Source organism: Gracilinanus agilis, chromosome 6 (assembly GCF_016433145.1).
Source record: "Gracilinanus agilis isolate LMUSP501 chromosome 6, AgileGrace, whole genome shotgun sequence".
In the NCBI taxonomy this organism is placed as follows: Eukaryota; Metazoa; Chordata; class Mammalia; order Didelphimorphia; family Didelphidae; genus Gracilinanus; species Gracilinanus agilis.
Window position 1 is genome coordinate 220,260,720 of NC_058135.1, and position 24,065 is coordinate 220,284,784.

Sequence of the window (24,065 nt, forward strand, 5' to 3'; positions counted from 1 at the left end):
GGTAAGGGGTCTTAAAACCATACATATCCCGAGGATCATTTGAAGGAACTGAGGAGGTTTAATCTAAAGAAAAAAGATCTGACATGATATCAAATATATGAAGGACTATCATACAAAAGATATATTTTGCTTGACTAGAGGACAAAGATAGAAGTAATGGGTATGTTACATAGACATAAGTATAGTCTGATATAAAGAAAAACTTAGTAACAATTGGAGCTATTAAAACATGGAATGAGTCATCTCAGAAGGTTATGGGTTCCTTCATATCACTAAAATCTTCTATAAGAGCTGAGAAAGTATTAAAAGTATATACTCTTTAAGCCTTCCCTGAATTCTTTTTATGTTCTAGAAGGAGGTCTTTAATCTCTTCTTCAAAAAACTAAGGAGTCTTTGTTTAATGAGAGGCAATTTTTTTGTGTGTCTGAGGAACATACATGGCATACTTCAAAATGACTCCCACACAGCAGTACAGAACTCTTTTAAAATACCACAGCACATTTTAATAATTCAACATAAATGGAAAGAACACTCTCAAATAATTATACAGTAGCAGGGTAATTAATAACCCAAGAAGCAATTTAACCCTACAGGTCCTTCTGAAAAATCTGCTTCCATCAATTACAAGTAGTTATAGTATTAGTACCTTATACATAGTACGAATGAAATAAATACTGCTCGACTGGCATATGTTATAGTATTACTTCAATACGAAAAAAAGTTGAAGATGGTAAGAACCAAGAAGAAATTGATGTTAAGTCTCTGATGAATTTAATTCAACTATTACTTAGTGTTTTTTTATTGAATTCAACTAAAGTAATTGCTTAGTAAATGCTCATTATTTAAATTTAATAAATTTAAATTCATTTAAAGAACCAAGTCAAATTTATAAGTATATAAGTTATTCCCCAATTGATAAATGGTCAAATGATATGAATAGGCAATTTTCAGACGAAGAAATCAAAGTTATCAATAACCATATGAAAAAACGTTCTAAATCCCTCTTGATTAGAGAAATGCAAGTTAAAACAGCTCTGAGGTACCATCTCACACCTATCACTTTGGTCAATATGACAATAAAGGAAAATGATAAATGTTGGAAGGCAAAATTAGAACCCTAATGTATTACTGGTGGAGTTGTAAACTGATCCAACCATTCTGGAGGGCAATTTGGAATTACGCCCAAAGGGCTATCTAAGAATGCATACCTTTTGATCCAATAATACCAATATGAGGTCTCATCCCAAAGAGATTTAAAAAGGGAGAGCAGGGAGAGAGAAGGATCTGTTTGTACAAAAATATCTGTAGCTGCTCTTTTTGTGGTGGCAAAGAATTGGAAACTAAAGGGATGTTCCTCAACTGGGGAATGGCTAAACAAATTGTGGTATATGATGGTGATGGAATACTATTGTGCCATAAGGAATGATGAACAGGATGATTTCCCAAAGAGCTGGAAAGACCTAAGTGAAGTAAGGCAGTGAAATAAGCAGAATCAGGAGAACATTGTACATAGTAACTGCAATACTATGGAATGATCAAATGTGATACAACTTTTCTACTAACGGCTGGGGGCTGGACACAGACTCTCCATGACAGGTGCTGTTCAAGAGCAAATGAGATCCAAGGGAAACTGGGATAGATCATGCAGAAGTTCCAGGGGCTTATAGTGCTAAAGAAGATGGTTTTTCCATCTTGGGGTTCCCAATCCTGTGCTTAACTAAGAAGAAATGCTGCCTCTTCCTGACCCCAGGACCTTCCCCTCTGTCAGTGTCTAAAAGGGCTTGGGAAATTCGATTCCCCAATCTACTACCTTGGTCAAGCCCTTCCTAGAAATGGAGTCAAAGTAGCAGGATTGACCAAATGACCATTGGCCAGTCAGATCTAGCCTTAGATACCCAACTGACCTGAGATAGGAGTCCTTATACCTTCTCCCACCCCTGGTAGAAACCGTGAGTAAAGTATAGGTTCCTTAATAATGGTCTGGGCACTGGGCTGCTCTTAAACTTGGACCCCTAACCTAGGAATTCTCTTTATGGGGTAGATGAGGTTGCCTTGCCATAGCTGAAGCAGGCTTTGTTGACTGCTATCTCTAGCTCCCTTCCTGGACTGAATTAAAGTAAATTGTTGTTAAGGGACTGGGGAGGACACAATCACCTACTTCTCTCATTTTTCCTCTTTGGATTCCAACTCCTCAGTTCACAGCATTTCAGCATCTAACTCTGAATACCTAGGGCCTCTAACAGATCTTTAACTCTGGTTTCTGTAGCATTAGTATCTACCCACTAATTATCCCTTCTCTTCCCCTCCCCCCCCCACCTTTTTTTTTTATTAAGAAGTTGATTTTTTTGGAGTAAGTGGGATATTTCTAAAAACTAATTTATATTTTAAAAGTAGTTCTTCATAGTTACATGATTCATGTTCTCTCCCTTCTCTCTTCTATTCCCTCCTAGGGAGGAAGCTGACAAGCAATCCCACTAGGTCATACATGTATTATCACTCAATACCTATTTCCATATAATTCATCTTTATAATAGAGTAATAATCTTTTAAAACCAAAACCCCCAAATCATATACTCATATAAACAAATGATAAATCCTATGTTTTTCTTCTACATTTAAGACGTTAATTTCTTAAAAATCAGAAGGTAAAAGACATCAGAAGGCAAAAGGAGGTAAAAGGATACCAAAGAAGATTCCACAGATTTAACAATTTTATAAATGACCAGTTTTGAGTATGGGCAGAAAAAAGCCCCCTAGAAAAATATAGGCAACAGTGAAATTTCTATAAAAAATATTCTTCTAAATGGGAATTTGGAATCCTTATGTGGATAGTTCAGAACTGCCCAAATAACTACATGAAGGAAAGTGACTTGCAAAATGAATTTCATGCTTTTCCTGTTATAAGAAGGAATGATAAATGCCAAGGTTAAAAAAGAAAAGTTTAATATTTCCTACTTTATTGACTATAATCCCTTTGTGACTTAAAATTTAATTTTAACACTTTGCATATGCTAAAATGCATAACTGTCAAAATATGCTATCAATTTTCTGAAAATCCTGGCTACTAAAAACACTTACATAACTATCTTTGCCATTATTGTTATTCAACAGTTTCTACTGGAATTAAAGGAAAGATTAAAGAGTAGGCTCGGTTATACTTATTCTCCATCATTAAACCTCACTCCTTTGAAAATTCCAGTATAAATCTCATTAAGAACATTCTAATTCATTGCAGGCACAAAGTTAAAATAAGCTTCCTGTTATTAAACAGTTTAGTTAAAAGTTTAATAATTTGCTACTTACAGTTCTATTTTAAGAGTGATTTCTCTCTAAGCTGCATTCTGAACTTCTCTACCATATCCCAGAAATCTCTCCATTTCTCACTTCAGTTCTGGAATCACACATTGAAAATATACTCCACCCCTGCTGCCTCTCTCACTCATTAAATGGCTCTTCCCCAAACCTCCATTTTGGAAGTTGCCCAGATCAGCTAAATCTCAATCCTCTCCAGACTGCACAAAGGCCTTCTCCTGTCAGGTGCCTATACCATATAACCCTTGTTTCCTCTGCCCCCTCCCATTCCCTATACTTTTTTGACTTCCTTTTAAGTGTTTTCCTACTTCATTTGGATGCAAGGTCCTAGAGGGCAGGAACTTACTACTTGTATTTTTATTTAAATTCCCAGCACCTAGCATAAAGCCTGGTACATACATAGTAACCCATTTAATAAACGCTTGCTGACTGTATATTTTATCAAGTGAAGGTGAACTGACCACATACTCCATGATCAAATGGAAACTGAACTTTGAATCAGAAGACCTAGTTTGAGCCTCAGCTCTGTCAATTACTGTGACAGTGACACAAGTCACTGTACTTCTTTGAGCCTTTTTCCCCATTTGCGAAATGGAAAGGGTTAATGTGGAACAAATGAAATAATGCTGGTAAAATCCTCTTCAGTGTTAGGACAATATGAACTTATTTAAAATGCTAACAAATATTGGGGCAGCTGGGTGGCTCAGTAGATTGAGAGTCAGACCTAGAGATGGGACATTTCCTAGCTGTGTGACCCTGGGCAAGTCACTTAACCCCCATTGCCTAGCCCTTACCACTCTTCTGCCTTGGAGCCAATACACAGCATTGACTCCAAGACAGAAGGTAAGGGTTTAAAAAAAAAGCAAGAAAAGGCTAACAAATAAAATGATCTAAACACGGTAAACACAAATGTTTATTGACATGGCTAAAGATAGCAAAAATGGAAGCATTAATTTAAGCGAATCTAATATGGGTTTAACTTAATAAACCTTTAAGAATTAAAATACTATCTTAAGTATAACTTTTATTAATATAATGGATAATCTTTATTATAGTAATTTATACCAAAATTTGGATTCATAGACTTGATTAATGCAAATCACTGAATTGCTTTTTCAGAATAGCTATATCAGTTCACAGTTCAATCAATAGAGCATCAATGTACTTGTTTTCCCTTAGCCATTCCAAAATTTGGCAACTTTACCAATCTGACAGGTATGAAGTGGAACCTCGGAGCTGCTTTAATTAATGTATTTCCCTAATGTATTTCTCTGGTAATTTGGAGAATCTTTCATATGTCTATTCATAGATTGGATTTCTTCCTTAGAAAACTACCTGATTATATCCTTTGATTGGTTATTTTTATCTTTGTATCCCCAGTATCTAGCATAGTATCTGGCTACAAGAAGATGCTTAATATAAATTTTTTTGACTTTGTTACAAGAAAAGGTTCAATCTAAACTGAAATGATTGGGATGTAAAGCAAAAGATGTTTATATTAAACATGTTTTTAAAAACAATTAGAAAGGAAATCTAGGTGGCTCAATGGATAAAGAGCCAGGCCTATAGAGACAGAAGGTGCCGAGTTCAAATTTGGCCTCAGACATTCTTAGCTGTATGACCCTGGGCAAATCACTTAATCCCAATTGCCTAGCCCTTATCACTCTTCTGTCTTGGAAATGATACTTAGTACAGATTCTAAGACAGAAGGCAAAAGTTTAAAAAAAAACAACAATCACAGTATCTGAAAATAATGTAAAATTTAATTCAAAACATTTAGCTATCACAAAGTAGAATGGACTGTCTCAAATCTCTTCAAATAAAAACTGAATGACTTCATTAAGTACGTTGGAGTGTAGATTTCTGTTCAAGTGTGGGCTAAACTAGACAGATGGACACTGATGTCCCTTCTAACTCAGATTATGTATCTTTGTTCCCTAAAGCTTGAATTTGCTAATTCAGAAACACAATAAGACCTATTGGGAGTAAAGAAATTTAAAAAACATACCAAAGAAGAAAAAGTATATGCTTAATGATAACCACAAAGGTATTGTTTTTTCAATTTGTAAGATCTGCGTCATTGCTTAACATCAGCAAACATAGTCTTTGCTTCTACTTCCCTCTAGAAGCCAACAATAGTAAAACTGAATTCTAAAGGAAATGTTTTTTGTCATATTGTATTAGTGACATCTTGAAGAAATAACTACAAAAAACTATATTCGACATTCCATACATCAAGTGGATATAATCATCTCTTTTAAAAAGTATCCTTTACAAATAAAATCAAAAATTCAGACAACAGTTTTATTATAATTGGAATTGTAACAATAGAAAAAATATCAATTCCTCACCAGACCTTGACTATATTGTGAACTAAGGTCATTTTCATAAGCATAATTTCTTCTTTCACCTATAACAGAGTATACTCTTCTATTTACCATTTATAGTTTTAAAAACATATAGTTTATTATAGTTTATAAAATCTGATACTAATAGTGAAACAAAAAACTTGATTTCTATGAAAGAAAGCTTGGTAAGAAAAAGAAGCATACTATATTAGGGGAGGAAAATAATTTATTCAACATTCTCCAAATGGATCTGAATATCCACAACCTTGGTAGATTCCTTCTTTAGCCCACATAGCTAATTTTTTTTTTAAACCGTTACCTTCCGTCTTGGAATCAATACTGTGTATTGACTTATAGGTGGAATAGTGGTAAGGGTAGGCAATGGGGGTCAAGTGACTTGCCCAGGGTCACACAGCTGGGAAGTGTCTGAGGTCACATTTGAACCCAGGACCTCCCATCTCTAGGCCTGGTCCTCAATCCACCGAACTACCCAGCTGCCGCCGCACATAGCTAATTAATTAACAAATCTTACTTATATCTTCATAATCTCTCTGCTATACAATCCATTTTCTCCTCTCACAAAACCACTACTTTGATTTGGGTCATCTCTTGCTAAGGTGATTAGAAGAGTTTTCAAATTGGTCTCCCTGCCTCAAGCTTCTCATGCCAATCCCAATTTCTTTATTGCTAGCAAAGTCATTTTCCTAAAGCATAAATCTGTCTGTGTCACTCCCTATCCTAATTAGTCAATGAACTTCAGTTTGTCTCATCACTTCTAGGATCAAACATAAACTCCTCTGTCTGGTATTCAAAGCTCTTCAAAACTTAGCGCCATCCTACATATTCTTTCACATTACTCCTTTGCATTTACCCAATGTCCCAGTCATATCAGCCTTCTTTTGCTGTTCCCTCATATGTGACAACACATATCCATATCTTGGCAACAGTTATCCCAATTGCCTAGAATGTTCTTCATCACTTGATTCTCTTTGAATCCTTGGTTTTCCTCTCAAGATTAGCTCAAGTGCTATTTTATCTATGTGGTCTTACCAATTTCTCCCACCTGCCCTCCCTACAAAGGTTACTTTGTAGCTACTTTGTACGTATTTTTACTTATGTGTGTATATGTATGTAATTATGGAAATACATGTATGTATGTATACGTGTCTTTTCCACTAAGATGTTCCTTAAGAGCAAGGACTTTCTTGTTTGTGTATGTATGTATATATGGAAATACATGTATGTATGTATATATGTGTCTTTTCCACTAAGATGTTCCTTGAGAGCAAGGATTTTCTTGTTTGTTTTCTTTCTCTGGCATCTAGAGTGGCTGAATCATAGTAAGTATTTAATAAAGTTTTACTGATTGATGGGCTTTTTTTTTAAAACCCTTACCTTCCATCTTAGAATCAATACTATGTATTAGTTCTAAGACAGAAGAGCAGTAAGGGCTAGGCAAGTGACTATGGGAGTTAAGTGACTTGTCCATGGTCACAAAGCTAGGAAGTGTCAGAGGCTAGACTTGAACCCAGGACCTCCTGTCTCTGGGTCTGGCTCTCAATTCACTGAGCCACTCAGCTGCCCCCATTGATGGGCTTATTCTTGAATTATAAAGATGTTAGTTTTTTGTGTATCTGGTCTATGTAACTTTTCCTTCTTTCACCCATTAAGTGAAATTTTTTGAACCATATTTTCCTAAATGTTTTGCCTACCCATGTGTTGAAGTCACATGTATTTAAGGTATATGTTTACTTAAATCAGGAGATCCTGCCAAGTTCTTTGCAGACTCCTTCTTCATCATCTGCAACAGACATTGGTTCATAAGTTGCACCTATTTTCATGGAAATTTTTTTGCTGAAATCATCATGAGCACTAAAAGGGAAGATATTTCACAAAGTTTCTTGTGCTCTTTGGTTACAAGATGAAATCAACTCCACTAACTTATTTATTTGCCTCACAAGGAAAACCTGAAACAGGCTTCCACTTAGCTATAACTTCTTTAAATCTTTTGGTTTTATTTATAGCAAGAATGTCAATATTGACGAAGTTCAGTTCTTCCTGTAATAAGTCAATTCTTTGAACTGGAAAATGATCACAGACTTAAGAGAACCACCAGTTAAAATGTTTACAGATTGTCTAAAAACCATATGTCTCTTTTTTGCTCTTCTGCCATCATTGCAGAATAAAGCTACATAAGACTGAGGGTTATTTTGTAGTTTTTTTTGTCTAATATGTCTCCATGGCCAAATAATTTTTCAAATAACAGCCAACCTATAAGTTTCTCCTTACCTAGATAAGATTGGTTTACCTGCTTTTTTACTTTACCCTATATTACCTTTACTTTTCCCTTTGTAATTAGAAAACTTTACTTAAATTATTTTTATGTTTCATAGTATGAAACATTTATTACTACTATTACTACAACTTGTGAGGTACTTATAAATCACATCAGAATGTGGTAAGTCTTCAAAGATTACTTCAATGCCCTTAGAGGGTAGATGCCAACTTAGTATCTCACTTGGACTGTGTCTGAAGTCATAAGTCAGGTAGAACTGTCATAATTTGTGCTCTATGGATATGGTCTTGAATAATCCTGGGCCACCTCCACCCTATAAAGCACTGAAGTAGTCCTTGAAGAGTTATCACATTCTGATGTGATTATACCTCACAAATTATTGTAGTAATAGTAGTAACAGATAGGTTTCATACTATGAAAAATTAAAATGAGTAAAGTTTTCAAAATACAAAGGGAAAAGTAAAGGTAATATAAGGTAAAGTAAAACAGCAGGTAAAGCAAAGAGCCCCAAAGAATGGCAGCACTTCCCCAAACAGTTCTGCTTCTAGCCCAGCCCCTGAAGTCATTATCCAGAGAAGCAACTCTTAAGGCAATAAGATATAGCAATTACCTCTGTAGATGCTGTAGTCCTGCTTCTTCAGTAGCCATAGCTACCAAAGAATCCAAAAGCAAATTGTCAGCCATGAAAATAAGACTAAAAAAGAAGTATTACCCTCTACCTTGTCACTGCACCTCATTCTTCTCTTATACTCTTAAGACTTTCTCTACTATGTCCCCTGTGGACCCCCCCTCCTTCTGACTGGATGGTTTCTCCCAGAAACTCCATCAAGGGAAGGTTGCTCAGGTTAGTCACTTCTCATTCTTCTCCAGACTATTATTCATGACTTTCTCTACCATGCCCTCAAGCAGGATACTTTCATCCTTACCAGCAGGGAACCTAGGCTCAAATTCTAGTTTTTAAAGTATTACCTTGGGCAAGTCATTTAACCCCTTGGGACTTCAATTAACCCAGCTATAAAATATACAGGTTTAATAACATGGTCTCTCAAGTTCCTTAGAACTCTAAACCAATGGATTTATGAATGTGGTTTCCAAAAATGACCATAACTGTTGAGATTAATTATAATTCTGAGTCAATGAACACTTGAAAACCATTCAAGTTAAAACATCCACAAGTTCTGTGATGAAAATATGCCAAACTCTGAGTCAGTAATACTACACTCTGCTAACACTGAGGGACTTAGCTTCTATTATGGAATAAAAGTCATAAAAATATATACTAAACTATAGCAACAATGCCATCTATAATAACCCCAAAGAACTAAAATATTTTAAAACAAGTAATTCCTATCATCCAGGTGAAAATCCCTCATAAGACCAAAGGATGAAATTATATATCTATAAATCTCAGCTTACTAGGATTCCAGAAAAGGAAAATATTTGCATTACTAAATTCAATACCTTAGGCTACTATCATTACATATGATTTTCTTTTGTTTAAAAGAAAAAGTAAGATGAAAAGATAAGCTATGTAACGATATTAAAGAGGCCTTCAGACAAGTAGGCAGCTAGGTAGTACAACTGAATAGAATCTTAACTTGGGAGTCAAGAAGACCTAAGACCATGAGCAAATCATTTAATTCTTACCTCAGTTTCCTCATAGGTAAAAGGAGAACGATCCTTCCCCACTGGGTTATTAAGAGGATCAGCTGAAGAAACAGATGCAAAATGTTTTGCAAACCTTAAAGCATGATATAAATCCTATCCACTAATGAGTCAGTTGACAATCATTAAATAAACACCTACCAAGTTTGAGGCACTGTGCTAAGGACTAGGAATACCCCCCAAAAAAGGGCAAAAAAATAGTCTCTGCTTTCAAAGAGATTACAATCTAATAAACAACGTGCACACACACATATACTGTTGGGTCATTTCAGTTGTGTCTGACTCTTCATGATCCTATTTTGGGGTTTTCTTCCTTGGAAATCTTCTATTTTATTAAATGACTATACTTTTCCCCTGAAGAATATAATCAGCTTTGCTAATTGATTCTTGATTATAAATCCAGTTCCCTTACATTCCGGAATATCATATTCCAACCCTCCTGGTCCTTCAATGTGGAGGCTTCTAGATCCTGTGTGATCCTGACTGGGATTCCATGATATCTGAATTGTTTCTTTCTAGCTGCTTGTGGTAGTTTCTCCTTAGCCTGAGAGCTCTTGAACTTGGCTATAATATTCCTGGGAATTGAGATTTGGGGATTTAACACAGGAGATGATCTATGAATTCTTTCAATCTCTATTTTACCCTCTTATTAAGAATATCAGGACAGTTTTCTTGGATAATTTCCTGTAGTATGACATCTAGGCTTTTTTTTTTTTTTTTTTTTTTGGTCATGACTTTTGAGTGGTCCAATAATTCTTAATTGCCTCTCCTGGATATATTTTCCATGTCATATTTTTTTCAATGAGATATTTCATATTTTCTTCTATTGATTTTGTTTTATTGCTTCTTTTCTTTTTTTAAACCATTACCTTCTATCTTAGAATCAATTCTGTGTATTGGTTCTAAGGCAGAGGAGCAGTAAGGGCTAGGCAATGGGGGTTAAGTGACTTGTCCAGGGTTACACAGCTAGGAAGTGTCTAAGGCCAAATTTGAACTCAGGACCTCCCATCTCTAGGCCTGGCCCTCAAACCACTGTGCCACCTCACTGCCCCAATTTATTGTTTCTTGAAGTCTTGTGAAGTCATTAGTTTCTATTTGCCCAATTCTAATTTTTAAAGACTGAATTTCTTCCATGACCATTTGATCCTTCTTTTCAAATAATTCTTTTCTTCATTTGACTTTTTTTGCCTCTTTTTCCAGTAGATCAATTCTGGTTTTTAAAACATTGTTTTCTTCCTTTGATTCATGTGCCTCCTTTTCCAGATGACCTATTTTGCTTTCTAAGTTGTTATTCGCTTTTTTCCAATTTTTCTTCAATTTGTCTCATTTGATTTTTTAATTCCTTTTTGATCTTTTCCAGAGCCTGTATCCAATTCCATTTCTTTTGAGATTTTGCTTGAAGTTCCTTGGATCACATCATCCTCTGTTGGTTCTGTTCTTTGGTCTTTATCCACATAGAAACTTTCAAGTTATCTTTTTTTTTCCTGTTGTTTACTCTTTCTTTTTATTCCCCCTGTGGCCTGTAAGCTAGCCCCACTCTGCTGGTTTATTGGACTAGGCTAATTGAGATACCCTGCCCTGGGACCAAATCTTCTTCCCTGGCAACAACTGTCAGAGCCCAGGACCTCAATTTTGATGGATCTGAAACATTCCTTTGCAGATGGAGTCCCCACTCCGGGATCCCAAAGTCAGTCAATGTGGTCTTAGTGCAGGGGTGGGGTGGCGAGCAGAGTGTTGATTCAGTTCTCCTTTTTCCTAGAAAATTAACTCTCTCCACCTAACTTTCAAATTGTGTTTAGCAGGAGAGCCCCATGGCTCCATTTTGTTGTTGGGTTTGGATTCTTGTCTTTTTTGAAGCACTTTCTAAAGATTAGTATGTAAGGATAGTCAGAGAGGTTTAGGCTTTGTTGCTCCTAAGCCACCATCTTGACTCTGCCCTCAGGGTTTTCTTGGCAAAGATAAAGGAGTGGTTTGCCATTTCCTTCTCCAGTTCATTTTATAGATGAGAAACTGAGGCAAACAGGGTTAAGTGACTTGCCCAGAGTAACATTGATAGTAAATGTCTGAGATAGGATTTGAACTTGGGTCTTCCTGACTCCAGGGCCAGAGCACTATGCACTGAATCATTTAGCTGCTGATTCCCCAGGACTTAGATAGGTCTAAGTAAAAGGCTTGATGGTTGGAATCTTTACTGATGGCTGACTTTCTCTATGCTAACAATAATCAAATTTTAACAGGGAACTAGCTAGGAGAGGCTAGTCCTCAAAGCATGCACAGGGGGCTCTCCCCAATGCCTATTCACATGGGGGATTTGTTGAGTCTGCTTCTAGAAGTTTATGAAAGCATTTAATGGATAGGGCCTGCCCTAGATTCAGAACATGCATAGACATTTTGCAACCATTTCTTGTACAGAAAAGATTTTCTCCATGGTGAAGAAAAGCCTTCAAACTACCTACTGGGTCAGAACTGAGTACATACAAAAGGCTCCAAGGCAGCACTGAGTTGAGCTTTGAGATTTTTTTTAATCGCATGCATTTTTATTAACAGATCATTAGACAAATAATCATGGTAAACACTTTAAGTTCATTCTTCTAATAAGTTTATCAAACTGGCCTTCCCTACTATTCTTGGCATGTTACCTTCCACAAATATGTCTAATTTTCTTCATTCCATTTGGGAATGAAATTATTGGTAGCTTTGTGGTGCATGCCAACACTAAAGTCAGGAAAATTTCATTTCTCAACATCTGTCTATATTTCTTATGGTTAAGTTTTAGCCCTTCCACAGATAATCTTCTCTTATTTTTGGTGGCTTTCTTATAGCCACTGTCTTCATTCAAGGGTTTGGCCTTCTATTCTGCAGAGACCTTTCACCTTTTCAGAAATAATTCTCTCAAAAGATGGCAGATTCTTCTTTTCTTCCATACTCACCATGATTAAGTCTGAAAGTGTTTAAGCAGAACTTTGAAGGAAGCTAGATATCTAAGAATTGAGGATGGAGTGAATTCCAAACATAAGGGTCAGCCTGTTCAAAGGCACAGAGATAAGGAAAAGATTGTCTTCAATGTACATTAGTTTAGCTAGACCTCAGAGTAAATTAAGAGAAACAATGTGTAATAGGTTAGGAAAGGGGCTTGAGGCTTCCAATTGGTGATAACTGATAATCTACAGGCCACCCTAGACCTCCTGTACTGATTTCTAGCCATCTTTCTGTCCAGCAGCAGCAAGGTCTCAATGTCCTATTCCCTTTCCAGCTCTGGGAACAAAAATAAAATCAAGACTATAATACTTAGAAAGGATTTTCAATCAATTGTCCTATTACTCCAGGCACCAACCAGTCACTTCCCAGGTCAATAACCCATCTCTGATCTCTATTTATCGTTAAGAAGGCAAACTTCTCACAATTTAGAAGGGAAGCAACAAACTGGGAAAAAATTTTTATAATGAAATTCTTTGACAAAGGTCCAATTTCTCAAATACACAAAGAACACAGTCAAATTTATAAGAAATCAAATCATTCCCCAACTGACAAATGGTCAAGGGATATGAATAGGCAGTTTTCAGATGAAGAAACCAAAAACTATTAATAATCATATGAAAAAATGTTCTAAATCCCTCCTGATTAGAGAAATGTAAATCAAAATAACTCTAAGGTACCACCTTTCACCTAGTAGAGTGGCTGATATGATAGTAAAGGAAAATAATAAATGTTGGAAGGGATATGACAAAATTGGGACACTAATGCATCGCTGGTGGAGTGGTGAACTGGTCCAACCATTCTAGAAGACAATTTGGAATTATGCCCAAAGGGCATATACCACTACTGGGTTTGTATCCCAAAGAGATAATAAAAAAGGGAAAGGATCTGTTTATACAAAAATATTTATAGCTCTGCTTTTTGTGGTGGCAAAAAATTGGAAAATAAGGGGATGTCTCTCGATCGGGGAGTGGCTGAACAAACTATGGTTTATGATGGTGATGTAATATTACTGTGCTATAAGGAATGATGAACTATTTGATTTTTATAAGAACTGGAAAGTCCTATATGAACTGATGCAGAGAGAAATGAGTAGAACTAGAAGAATGTCATACACAGTAACTGAAATATTATGGGATGATCAAACATAATTGACTTTGCTACTAAAAGCAATGCAATGATCCAGGAAAACTCTGAGAGACTTATGAGAAAGAACACTATCCACATCTAGAGAAAGAACTGTGGGAGTAGAAATCAAGGAAAACAAACCATATGATTTATCACTTGTTTACATGGGTATATGATTTAGTTTGGGGTTTAAAAGATTACTCCAATACAAAAATGAATAATATGGAAATAGGATTTCAGTGATAATATATGTATAACCCAGTGAAATTGAGTGTCAACTCTGGGAAGGGGAGGGAAAGGAAACAGCACAAGAATCATGTAACCATGGAAAAAAATTAAAAAATTAAAATTAAAAAAGAATGTGGCTTTTTAAAAGAATCATTAAATGAACCACTTCATGATTTTTTTTTAAAAAGGCAAACTCCTTAAAGGCAGGGATTGTCTTGCTTTTGTATTTGTTATCTCCAGCACTTAGCATATGTCCAGCAAATAGGAAGCCCTTAATGTCTGTTTCATGCATACATTCAAAGGTAGTGTCAGAGACAGGTATAAAGGATTTTAAATCCAAGAAGAGTTTGTATTTAATCTTAGAAGCATTAAGCAATCACTAGAGTTATTAAATAAGGAAGTGACATTCTTAGACCTGTGCTTTAGCAGTATCACTTTCGTAAGCTATGTGAATGATAAACTAGAGAGGCAAAACGGTGGATGCAGAGACAAGTTTGTTGCAAGAATTCAACCATCCATTTCGAATCCAAGAGAGAGGAAAAGAGGGACTGAATGAACTGTCAATCAGTAAACATTTATTTTTATTTTATTTTTTCAAAAGACATTTATTAAGCACCTATTATGTGCTAGGCACTGTGCTAAGTGCATAGGGTGATAAGTATGAGTAGAGAGAAGGAAATGGTTACAAGAAATGTTGTGGAGATAGAATAAAAAAAGACATGGTAAATTATTATAGTGTTATGAAAGATTAAGAAGTTGAGAATCACAAAGATAGTGAACCTTTGGAGGAATAAAAACTTGGTGGTACTATGTTTGGGGGCTTGAGGTGGGATGGAGATAAAGGGTTCTCTTTTGGGCTTTGAGATGCTTTCAGGAAATCCAGGTTGAAAAGCCTCAGGAAATAGGGCTCCGGGTTGGATATACAGTTCTGGGAATCATCAATCTAAAGATTACTGAATTCCTGGGAGCTGATGAGCTCACCAAATGAGAATGTAGAAAGAGAAGAAAAGAGTCCAGGATTGAGTGCACATCCATAGTTGGGAGGTAGGATACAGATGATCATTTAGCAAAGGAGACTGAGGAGCAGTCAGACAAGAAATAGGAGACTTAAATCAATTAATAAGCATTTATTAAGCACTTACTATGTTCCAGGAATTGTGGTAAATACTGGGGAAGAAAAGATAAAAGAAGAATCATATCTGCCCTTTAGGAATTTATATTTCAAAAAAGAAAATATGTACATATTAAATATGCAAAATGAAATCAAGGTAGTTTTGAGAAGGAGTGAAGTAAGTGTTGGGTGGGGAGGAGTAACAACGGTAAAAGTTCTGTGCTGAAGGTGGTGTTTAAGCAGAGTCCTAAAGGAAATCAGGAAATCCAAAAGGTACAGGCAAGAAAGCAATACATTTTAGAGATATCAGACAGTCCTGACAAAGGCAGAGAGATAGGAAATGGAGTGTCAAGTGTATGGAAAAGCAAATTAACTAGTATGTGTACAATAGAGTATATGGGAAAGAATGTAAGAATACCAGAGAGATACAAGGGGATAAATTCCAAAGAAATTTTGATGTCAAAGTTTAAGTTTGATTCTAGAGGTAATAATAAGTGGAAAAAGACCTCAGAGAGGAAAACAAAGAGGAGAATACAGTAATAATAGGTGTGAGATGAACTGGATTGGTATAATAAAGTAGAGAGGAATGAGATGTAGAGGAGAAAAGAAAAGAATAAGCATTTATTAAATGCCAACTATGTGCAAGCTAGATGCTTTATAAATATTATCTCATTTGATCTTCACAGCAATCTTAGGAGATACTGTGGTCCCCCCCCCTTTTTTTTACAGTTGATGAAACTGAGACAGATAAGAGGTTAAATGACTTGCCCAAGGTCTCAAAGTTAGAAAGTATCTGAGGTAGAATGTATACTCAGATCTTCCTAATTTCAGGCCCAGTACTCTATATACTTTGCTACCTAGTTGCCCCTAAAAAGAAACAAGCATTAGCAACTAATGGGCTATGAGGAAATGAGGGAAAATATAGATCTAAGGATGGTACTTAAGGTTACAAACCTGGGTGTGCCCTTTGGCAGTAATAATAGGGGAGTTTGGAAATGTCCAGGAGGCAGATCATGATGCAGTAGAGCTCAGGATAAAGATAACAGCTAGACATGTTGTTTGGGAATCATTGTATAATGATAATGAAGCTCATCTGATGAGGATTACTAAGTGAGAAAGTTTAAGAAAGAAAGGGAAAGAATAGGGTCTAGGAAAGCGTACAGGGCACAAAATTGCTGAACATGATATTAATGATGAATCAGCAAAGGAAACCAAAGATTGTTCAGACAGGTAGGAAGTAAACTAGGAGAGGGATCAAGAAACCCCAATATTCAGGAGAAAACGGTAGTCTATAGTGTCAAATGCTGATCAGGAAGGTCATTAAATTTGGCACTTAAATCATTGGTAACCCTGAAGAAAACAGTTTCAGTTGAATGAAGAATTAAAGGCTGAAATGCAAAGACTATAGAGTGTGAAGAAAGGAAATGGACAACTTTTTCCTAGGAGTTAGTTGTTTAAGAGATGAGATATATGGGGAATGTTCAAGAGAGAATTTTTTAAGGATAAGGGAAATCTTGCACTACCACTCTGGTACAAGTTTTCATCAATATACTCCTAGATTATAACATTAGCTGTCTAGCTCATCTTTCTATCTCAAGTCTCTTTCTATTCAAGCATATCCTTTAGTGAGCTTGCAAAAGTGATCTTCCTAAAGTGAAAGTCTAACCATGTCATTTCCCTATTCAATAAACTCCAGTGACTCCCTATTACCTCCAGGATCAAATATGAAATCTTCTGTTTGGCTCTTAAAGTCCTCCATTACTTGGCCTCTTCCTACCCTCCCCAGTCTTCTTAAACGAGTTTTCTCCCCTCCTCCAGTAACACTGGCCTTCTCATTCCATCTCCTGACTTTATTTCTATTGGCTATCATACCTGGAATGTTCTGTCTCATCTCTACTTCCAGGCTTCCCTCAAGATACAGTTTAAATCTAACCTTCAAGAGGTCTATCCTTGACTCTTCCTCTCACCCAATACTTTCCAAAATAACCTCCAATTCACCCAGTATTTCATTTATATACTTAATTGTTTGGATATTATCTCCCCTCATTAGGATGTAAGTGCCCGTTTGGGCAGGATTTGTTTACTTTCTTTGTATTTCCAGGGCTTACCACAGAGGAAATAGGAGCTTAATAAATGCTTGTTGTTGAATAATGAATTTGAGCTGGGAAAGGCTGAGGAGGGAATGCTTAAGATACAGGCATGAAAAGCAAGTAGTACTTCTCTAAGATTTTGGTCTACCATGCAGAATTCCTAAATCTAAAGATAGCCTCACCTAAATTATCTCTCTCTCTTTTTAAAAAATAAAATTCTTACCTTCCATCTTAGAATTGATAATTCCAGACAATGGGGGGTCAAGTGACTTGCCCAGGGTCAAACAGCTAGGAAGTGTCTGAAGTCAGAATTGAACCCAGGACCTCCCATCTCTGGGCCTGGCTCTCAATCCACTGAGCCACCCAGCTGCCCTCTAAATTATATCTCTTGAAGGTTTGTTAATTCTGTATTATGACATCAAAAGAATTAACTTCGGAACAGTATTTTTATCAATGTTATGTGAAAGACCATTTCCTCCTCCTTCCTGTCCCCTTTCTCTCCTCCTCCCTCTTTTCCTCTCTCTCTCTCCCTCCCTCTCTCTTTCTTGCTCCTTCCTTCCCTTTTTCTCTTCTCCCCCTCCCTAAAAACAAACCCTTAATCTCATAATCAACACTCTATATTGGTTCCAAGGCAGAAGAGTGGTAAGAGCCAGGCAATGGGGGTTAAGTGACTTATGCAGGTCACAGTTAGGAAGTACCTGAGGCCACACTTGAACAGAGGACCTCTGGTCTCCAGGCCTGATCATTCTTTTTTAAAACCTAATAGAAAACTTTCCCACAGCTCTCCCAAGTTAGGTCAATCTACTTTAACTCCTTAAAGCAACTTAACTAACCTTACAGGACTAAAGAGTTTCTGGGCTAGGAATAAGGGTTATGAAGAAGTCTTAGAAAATTACTTATATATACATATATATAAAGAAATTTCAAGTACAAAATACACAGATAGTAACTTTATATGCATGAACACATTCTAACTGGCATGTCAAGGCTCATGGTTACTACAAACTTAAATCTTCATTTTTTATTTCCACACAGTTACTATTTCAGGTTTTTCCAAAACTTCAAAAGCTAAACATTTTATAATCTAGTAAATAATCAGATGGAATCTAGAGGCAGAAAACCAGTGCCAGACAAAATAACCTAGGTGATTTATTTGATTAATGATAAAATAAAAAAGGATTTATTAAGCTCTTACTATGTGCCAAGCACTGTGCTAATTAATTAAGTGTAGGAATACCAAAAGAAAAAGAGAGAGATAGCCCTTGCTCTCAAGGAGCTCACATTCTAATTAGGGAAATACATAAAAGAAAGTTCAACAGTGGGGCAAGGTGGGTAGCTCAGTGGATTGAGAGTCAGGCCTAGAGACTGGAGGTCCTAGGTTCAAATCCGGCCTCAGACACTTCCCAGCTGTGTGACCCTGGGAAAGTCACTTGACCCCCATTGCCCACCCTTACCACTCTTCTACCTAGGAGCCAAAACACAGAAGTTAAGGGTTTAAAAATGTAAAAAACAAAAACAAAACAAAACAAAAGAAAGTTCAACAGCAAGACAAAATATAAAAACCCTGGAAATGGTTCACTGAGAGGGTAGAGGTTGAACTTGGACATCTTCAAGTTCTATGAGATCAGATGATAGTGCCAGGAGACTTCAGGGCTTTGAGGCATGGCAGATGGTAAAACCAGAAGAATCCTCATCTATTTAGATCCAACACAATCAATCAGTCAATAAATATTTATTAAGTACATGCTAAGGTGCTAAGCTCTGGGTATATAAATATGAAAAGGAAAGAGAGTCCCTGTCCTCAAAGGGCATTACAATCTAATGGTGGAAGTTAAAACGGGGTAGTATGAAGTCCAAAGGAGTGTACCACAGTTGGAAATAAAGACAGCTAGCCCAGGTCCCTCCTTAAATGTAGATTTTCAGAGAAGCTCTCTGCTCCACCTTCCAACCAACATGGTCCCAGGGGCAGAAGGTGCTGCTGAGGTTCCAGTACTAGATAGATGTAATCTTGCAGGGTGATGAAGTTCTTAGGGTCCCGATGGAAAAGTTTAAAGAAATGTGGTCTGATGGAAATGAAGAGATGGCTAGTCTGTGGAAAATGTGATCAGTCAAGCAGCCAGGATGAAGGAGTGAAGGAGAAAGGCAAGGGGGAATGCACCTCCAAGAGTAGCAGATTTTCCTATCTTTAGGCAGGCCCTAGCTGGGTTCTGGGCCAAGGGACTAGGCAAGTAGAGAAGAGAAGGGGAAAACGCAACCAACGATTCTTTGATGTTAAAGTTATCTTGAGCTAGGTGCTTTGTCTTTCAGAACCAGCACATGTAAAAAATTAATTAAATTCTTGGGGCTGAAATATTAGCTTTAAAAAACAAAAACTAAGCAGAACCTCCACCAAAGTTCTACTTTTCAATGCCATATCAAGTAAAGTGACTCTGGGCTTTTGAAAAAAAATCTGCCAGTATATCCTACCAAGGAAAGGCCCTAATATAATCTAGTGACAAGAATAGCTAAATTGAAGAGAATTGCCACCAGGTTGGCCACAAGGCAATGAATTCTTTTGTTCTAGTAACTCCTAATGATTATCTATTAATAGATAAAGTTATCTATCTATCTGTTTTGTCTATCTGTCTACAAATAGACAGGAGTTCCTGGGCATAACCAGAACAGGGAAATAAATCACTAATGCTTGAAATGTTGCAAATATTAAAAAGAAAATTGAGGTCTTTGAGATCAGTAGTCCAATTTAAACAACTTATTTGAAAACATAAAACTAAATCCTCATTCTAATCCAACTAAGATAATTACATTGTTACCACACAGAATATTTCCATTTTGCAAATATAAAACATCTAAGAAAAGCATCATCAAATCTATTTTGTGAACATCATGTTCTTATGAAAGAAGAGAAAATGCCAAGCATAGGAAACAATTGGCAATGGTAAGCTTCTATTTAAAAGTGAACAATCCGTTACATTCAATTCATCACAAAAATTTTTGAAACATTCTGATAAAGCCAAACTGAAATAAAATAATCTAAAGGCAGCTAACTGAAAATTTGTAATCATTCCAAAAAACATTTGCAACAAAATACCAATCAAAACAATTTCCTTCTCCTCAGATAAGTTCAGAAATGGAAAAGTATAAAATGGTCTGCCTCTATAACATTAATATTAAGAAAGGGGGAAACAGCCTCTAGTCTGGAGATTCTAGTCAGGCTCATTGTTCTGCAACTTAAGAGACTCACTGTTTCTTCATCTTTAAACCAAAACATGCCACAAGTAGTAAAATAGCTTCACAGTGGCATAGCAGGCACAATATAGCCACATTATAGTCTTTCTAAAAGTAGTTTTTGACTGCCAAAACCATTCACTTCCTTAGCACACAAGTCTACAATTTTGTTTTTTACCATAGTATAAACCATAATAGAATACAGTATGGTATAATGGATAGAGTTTGGGGCTTGAAGTCAGGAAGATTTGAGTTTAAATTCTGATTGATGTTTATTAGCTGTGTGACTGTAGATGAGTCATTTAACCTACACACACAATCACACCCCAAATTCTACAATGGGTTAATTCCATCACTGACAGGAAAAGAGAAAAACTAGCAATTGCTCACAATATAGTAATTGAGTTCATTTTAAGAAAGTGTATACCTGGGGGCAGCTGGGTAGCTCAGTGGATTGAGAGTCAGGCCTAGAGACAGGAGGTCCTAGGTTCAAAGCTGGCCTCAGACACTTCCCAGCTGTGTGACCCTGGGCAAGTCACTTGACCCCCATTGCCCACCCTTACTACTCTTCCACCTAGGAACCAATACACAGAAGTTAAGGGTTTAAAAAAAATTAAAAAAAGAAAGTGTATACCACCAGGAAGATAAATACAAGAAAAACAATGTAAAAGGAAAGAATAATAAAACAAAACTGAATGCTTTGTAACTATAATGGCCATGTTTGAACCCAGAAGAGTTCAGAAAATGCAACTCCATTCCTACACAGTAGAAGTAGGGGGACAATAGGTATGGAATAATGCATATGCTAAAAAGACATGTCGGTGAATTTCACTGAATTGCTTTTCCCCCTCTTTTTAAAATAATTGTTAAAGGGAAGGCTCCAAGAGGTGGGGAAAGAATGGGGAAAATTTGGAAATGAATGTGATGTAAAAACAAAAGTCATCAATAAAAAAAAACACCTTAATTTGGAAAAAATTTATAGACCAGCTGTCCTTTTAGCTAAGTATGTTTTTCTTCCTGTTTCATAAATTTGTTAGTAAACTTTCATTCAACCGTTTCTCCCCTGCAAAATTCTAATTTAATCAAAACAAAACTTATCAGCCATCAGTTTGTCTTCCATGGGTCTAACAATTGATTTCTGCCATTTTAAAAGTATTATATGAACTGGTCTAGTGGCAATACCTGTAGCTGCCCACTAGACTAAAAGCAGTTATACCAAATAATAATCTGTGGCCATGAATCCCCAAGTGAAAATAAATAAATAAAATAAATAAAATCCCCAAGTGAAAATAAATAAAATAAAGATGATTCTTAACAAGGACCTTTTGGAACCTTTAAAAGACAAGGTTAATGAATGACTACCAACTGCAATAATATTCAGGAAATATCTCTCCTTCCTATCCCTAAATAAGGTATTAAATCTCCAATGTGTTTTTTCTTTTTCTTTTTTTTTGCTGAAATTATTTTCAATGTTTAAAAACGAACAAGCACATGTATTTTGCACATAAACACCTGCACTCTAAAAAAATAACCTGTAGCTAACAGTACTCAAGTCCAGATAATGCTTTATTATATAATATACAATTAACTTTTCCATTTTTATGTCTATACTCGATCTTCCACTTCACTCATGAACATTTCCACAGAACATGGCCTACTCTTGATGCTGCTGCTTCACTAGTCAACAAAAAAACCTGTACAATTCTATCACATAACAGCAAATCGACCATCTTCCCTAGAACTCTTTCCACGGTGAAGGGCTTACATTATTAGTGTCACTCTGAACAATCTAAGCAGAATAATTATAGCTGTCCACCCTCCATACTGCTTTAATACAATGAGCAAGGGAATGGAGTCTGTACACTGAAAACCCGCAATGGCATTACACTACCACCCCAATCTCCTGAATATATCGTAGTCTTCATACCTTAAATGCTGGTTTAACATTCATTCCTCCCCACCGGACAAGTCCCTATTTGAATTTTTTTTTTTAAACCAACCACTGTCCCTAATACCCACTGACTCCTCAGTCTTCCCACTTTCATAATAAGAGAGTACCTTTAACTCCTCTTCATTGACCTAAAGCTTTAATCCCAGGAGTCATTTAATCCTGCTGTATTATCTAAATGCCTACATCCCATCCCCCCCAATCCTCTCCTACACAGCCTAGGCCACCCTGCCCCATCCCCAGTGCCTGGTGCCAGCCTGAGCTTCCCCACCCTAATTCAGTCCTCTTTAGATGATGCCTGAGCGCCCCCTTGCCTGGTCCCCTCCTCATCGCCTAACCCTCTTCTCGTCATCTCCTCCTCCGCCTCTATTCCACCCCCCAGAGGGACCCTGCTTCAGCAGAGCATTCCACCCTTTACCTCCTCTGCAATCCGGACCCCCTTCTCATGCGGAGCTCCCTCCTCCCCACCAGAGAAACCCTGCCACTCCGCCTCATTCCTATAGCCCTTCCACCCAAAGCCTGAATCTTCCGCCTTCCACTACCCTACGCATCTCCGGAGCCCCTTCCTCATAAACATGCCCCTCCACTCCCTTCAAGTCTCTTGACAGCCCCTTCCTCAGAAGGAGTGCCTCTCCCTTTCTCCCCCTCCCCTCTCCTGCTTCCCCCGCCCCTGCTCACCTCCACAGGAGAATCTGAGGCCGCGCGGGGCTTGCTCGCGGGCTCCCTCCCCTACGCACAAGCAGCGCGGACTAAGGCGGCGGCTGTGGCAACAGCAACGGCGGCGGCGGAGACGAAGGAGGTAGCGGCACCAGCAACACCCGGTTGTCCCTTAGCCTGCTCTCCCCTGCTCCCCTCTCTCTCACCCTCTCTTTGCGCCCCGCCTCCCTCGGGCCTCGGCGGCGCAACCTCAGTCACAGATGCACTCCTCCGCCCACACCCTCTTCCCTTCCCCTCCCCGGCACAGCCCGCCCCCTTCGGTTCCTCCCCTCACCACGGGTGCGGCCCGCGGAGCCCGCAGCCCAACAACACGCTAGTCCATTGGTTGTGCCTGTCGCCGCGCCCCACTTCTCATCCAAAGTGTTGTGGGATTGGTCAGAGACATAGTGGAGGGAGGGGCGGGAGGGGAGAAAGGCGGGGATTAAGAAGGGCGGGCGCGAGTCAGGAAGAGAAGGGGCGGGGCAAAGTCAATCCGCGCCCCCTAGCAGGTTCTCCTTTCTCCTCCACCCCCTCCCCCCACTCAGTCTCTCACTCTCCAGCCTCCTTCAGTTACTTTTCTTACTGCCTCTTCGCCCTCACCCTCGGCGGCTCCTTTCTCCTTTCCTTTTTCTTCTCCCTCCTCCTTAGACTTCTTCCCCCTTCCTTTCATCTTCCTCTCTCCTCCTCTCTTCCTTCCCCTTCCTCCCCTACTCTGATCCTTCTTACCCTCAACCTCTCCCTTTCCTTTTCTCTTTCCTGTCTTCCGCTCTCCCCTCTCTCCTTCCTCTCACTCTTAGAGCCTCCTCATCCACCTCTCTTCCCTTTCTCCCTCTCCACTCTTGGTCACCTACTTTCTCTCTCTTGCCTTGTCGTTTACTCTGGCCCTTCTTTCCTCTTTTTCTCCTCCAAACTCTATCCTTCCTCACCCTCCTCTTTCTCTTCTTGCTCTCCCTCCTTCATCTCCTTTTCTATCCCTTCTCTCCTACCTTCCCTTTCTCTCTCACACGTCTCTCCTCTTTCCACCCCGTCTTCCTCTCATCTT

The 24,065-nt window shown here is 37.8% G+C and overlaps 1 protein-coding gene across 1 annotated transcript in view; it reads right to left on the reverse strand.

Moving 5' to 3' along the window:
- The window catches only part of ADD1 (adducin 1), a 138,482-nt gene extending 115,340 nt beyond the window's left edge, over window positions 1-23,142 (reverse strand). Inside the window, exon 1 of the mRNA XM_044681363.1 lies at window positions 23,006-23,142. The gene's annotated coding sequence lies outside the window, so the exon portion shown is untranslated. The remainder of the gene's footprint in view (window positions 1-23,005) is intronic.
- Window positions 23,143-24,065: the final 923 nt, after the last annotated feature.